Here is a 4129-nt window from a genome sequence, read left to right on the forward strand (position 1 = left end):
GTCATCTTAGAAAAGAAACTTTATGCAATCTATTAAAAATGATATATCATTTATGGTTGCTGCTACAATAATCATAATTGAATCTTTGTAGACAATTTGCCCTAGCTTGCAGCTAATTGTCTGTATTGGTCTTCTTCAGGTGTCTGAATGATTAATTCTGAGTTCATGTACTAGAGTCTTGTTTAATTAAACCTTCAGAATAAAGTACATATACTAATGAACTGATTCCACAATGTATGAGCATTCGTGCAGCATCTGAATAAATATGGTGAAGGATCATCATCTACCCTGAGCTAGTCATGGCCTTAGATGGCAGTTCATATCATTCTTTAGATAACAGCGTTTTTGAAACTTTTCTTTAGGGAATTTCTGAAATATCTATTTCTGTGTTCCTACTCGATAACAAAAGTTGTTCAACCTTAACTAATTTTCATACTACATAGTTACGTAAAATTTCTTTTATGACCAAAAAACTGTTGAATGTTACACGGTTTTTAGGAGAGTCACCGTCAATTTCTCTTCCAATTAATGACAATAGCGTAATATAAAATTTTTCGCCCACTTACTTTTGAGGTAATGAATTTTTTTACGGCGAGAGTTAGATTAGAGCTCAATTTTTTTGAATTCATGCCCTGATTTTTTCCAGCTTTTCCTAATTGTGAGTCATAGATCACATTTTAAACTTCGTATACTGTTTTGGCAAGTAAAGCCTCGTGGTTTAACAACTTTCTGTAAAGTAACAGCTTGAAAATGTTGGCTTCAAAAAATTTCTTGAATTTCTTACAAAATATTCATTTTTTCAATTAAAATCTTAGCTTACTTTAGTAAGAATTATACCTTAAATGGAGCAGCTCTGCTCTCTGTATTCAATTTACTGATATTCTGATTCAACTTCACAAAGTTTGAACATGCTTAAAAGTATGCTATATTAAACTTATTTATTATTGCATTTGTAAATGAATTTAGGTTTTTTGCTGGATAAATGGTAAAAATTTTATGTACCTAGAATAGATGAAAATTATTCGGTTTTCGGCAAATAGAAAGGAACTAACAGGTATTTGGTTAATTATGTGCGACACATAATTGAGGGCTAAAATACCTTATTTTGTCTATAAATAAAATCATTATCAACTGCCCTGCTGTTGACGAAGACAATGAATCACTAGTGATACGTCAGTCTGTTAGGAAGCTAAAAGTGATAGCCATCTCACATGGTCCGCGTGAACATTTTTTCTCTTCACATTTCTTGGCTTACAACAAACACTCTTTGTTTCATGCCAAACCACCCGCTTTCCTTTTGTTGCTATGTTGTTTCTTTTCTTTCTCTTTCTTTATTATATGAAGTACTCCAACGAATTTAATTCAAAGACTTAAAAATATAGTATCTTCAAACTTGGTATAGATCAAATTTTGTGAAAAGTCTTCTTATCACTCAGTCCGTATTGCTAAAATGCCCAATAAATGTTCATTTGATAAATATATTTTTAAGTATGGGTTTCATCCATACTTTTATGAACGTTTTTCGGAACAATATTTTTCCAGATGTGGATGCGCGTTTTTAATTCCTTGCACGAAGTCAAATAATTAATATAACTGCGAAAATTTTGGAGTATCGTACTTAAACGAAAATATCTATTTTGACCGCTCTCGATTTCATTTGAACTATGTTTTTGCATTATATCTGTCTGTACGGACAGAATAAAGGACCCTTTTTCTCAAAACGCTTTGTGAAAGGGATTTAAAATGGATTCAGAAGAGTCTCTTTCGTGACATCTGTACGTACATGTGTACGTACATATATATGCATGTATCTAGCATAACTCAAAACCGAGCAGCCTCAGAACGTTGAAATTTTGTATATGGGTCTGCTATAACATGACTGCTATATATATGCACCTCCCGTTTTGGTTGCAATCGGCTGCATTAAAAGCACACACATATATACCCACCCTGTCACCCGGCTCGGTGAGCTAAGTTTTTTAAATCTTTAAATGTTGGTAAATTGTGAATTTTTTACTTTAAAAATGATTGAATTATATTCTTCTTATGTTGCAGTTAAGGATTTTATGCCTTTAGTTAATCTGCATACAATAGCTGTAGAATTCAACAATTTAAAATGGGTTTAAGTTCTACTAAGCCATTTGTTTACATTTTAATATTGGTAGCATAGTCAATCAAGTCACTTTCTCCACCAAATTCAGTATGTTTTTGGCCAGTGAAGCCAAAAGTTTTGTGCACCGGAAAATCTGTCTTTCTGCTTAATTTTAATTAATTTATAAACTCTAATTGTAATTATAAAAATTGTTTTTAAAGGTTTTAAATCTATTTGGCGTTTTAGCTTTTTCTGTATTTTACAATTTTTAATGAAGATATTTTGGGGTTTATGTATTTTTTCTTTGCTTTGAAGTGAGAACTGAATTGATTGAATAAGAAGTTATCTAGTGAAATCCAGGAATATAAATTTAAATGAAATGCAGGAAAATATGCGCATAATTTAATAGGCCTTACAAAAAATTCATGTGATATCTGCATCAAATTTTTCTATTTCATTCTGATATATGTAAATCCATAGGAAATTAAACAAAGCACAAGGAGGGCATAACCGTAATAAATGAGGAATTAAATATAAGTAATTGAATTAATATACTTATATATTATTTTAATTAATTATATTTAACTTGAATACAATTAAAAATTTGTATAAAATAGTAAGAAAAAATATATAAAAACTAAATTAAACAAAATACGTTATATGTACAATATAATATAAAGAAGTTCGTATTTATCCCACTTGAGTTAATATTTATTTATCACTTAATTACGAAGATAAATAGTTTTAAGCATTTCTGATATTTGTTAGAAAAATAACTCCGAAATAAAAAAAATTAAATATTAGAAGGTGAGAGACTGATAATTTATTAAAAATCAAAAATATAAAATGGGTATTGGAATCGGCGAGCTGAGCGGAAGATTGGTAAAAAAGAAAAGTAAATGTACTAACTATAAGTGTTAATGTCATGCATGTCATGTCGAAAAGGTACATCATCGTTAAGTGAAATATATCCGCAACGATCGTTAACTTTTGCTTATCTCAGTAAATTAAAATAAAGGCATTCAAGTGTCAACTGTGTCCTGAGCTGATGTGAACGCATTGTTTAATTAGGTAACGTATAAGCATACCTGGGAACATTAAAGTAACCTAGATGAAACTCTTAAGAAAATTATGATTATGAGGCGACTGGTAATTTATTAATAATCTATGAACATCTTAGTAATAAATAATAAGTCTATAAGACACTGTACAAGTCATAGACTTAATTTACTTCTCTTAGGCATAGACGGGCCTTTTTACAACGTATTATTGGCTATGTCTCTTTCTAGAAGCAGGTTGTAGAAACATTAGGCATTTTTTTGAAAGCAGAAGATATGAAAAAGGAGCAATGCCCTCGTCAGGACTCGAACCACGGGCATCTCGAATACGCGTCGAGCGTGCTGACCACTACACCACGAAGGCACGCTAAGAAGGCGGAAAAACACCTTATATACTGCCCTCTTTTAAAGGGCGACTGGGAATTAGGGGTCCCAGTTCTCAAATCATGTTGGCGGAGAATCGTCATCCACCACCTTTTTTAGTTCCGGCGTCACTGTAGAGACATTAGATATTTCAGAGCAGGAGGGATGACAAATGAGCAGTGCCCTCGCCGGGTTTCGAACCACGGACCTCTCGAATACACGTCGAGCGTGCTGACCGCTGCACTACGAAGGCGGGAGAAATACCTTATAGGGTTGCTGTTATGGTTTTATATGAAATGGTTATTTTTTGAAATATATAGCTTTATATTTAAGATTTTAAAATTTAAGATATATTTTAACTGAAATTTAAGTTAAAATATATTTTAACTGAGTTGAAATTTTAGGTTTATAACGTTTTTTTATCATAAGTGTGTTTAGTGTGTTGCGTTACGCACGTAACAGAGAAAGTTAACACTCAGAATTGTATTATTTAGATTTACGAAATAATTGAAAATATTGATTCAATGATTCAAAATTTTTTATCTTTTAAATATTTAGATAAAAATATTTTTTTCTTACAATGTTGTTATTGCTCGCTTTAAAATCATTGAGATTG

At 31.3% G+C, this 4129-nt stretch overlaps 1 non-coding gene across 1 annotated transcript; it reads right to left on the reverse strand.

Moving 5' to 3' along the window:
• Positions 1 to 3693: 3693 nt before the first annotated feature.
• On the reverse strand, positions 3694 to 3766 carry TRNAT-UGU (transfer RNA threonine (anticodon UGU)). Its single transcript has one exon. It is a non-coding gene; the product is annotated as a tRNA-Thr (tRNA).
• Between the last annotated feature and the right edge of the window lie 363 nt (positions 3767 to 4129).

Source organism: Stegodyphus dumicola, chromosome 1 (genome assembly GCF_044657685.1).
Source record: "Stegodyphus dumicola isolate Sdum_Otavi_A_Nest chromosome 1, ASM4465768v1".
Lineage (NCBI taxonomy): Eukaryota > Metazoa > Arthropoda > Arachnida > Araneae > Eresidae > Stegodyphus > Stegodyphus dumicola.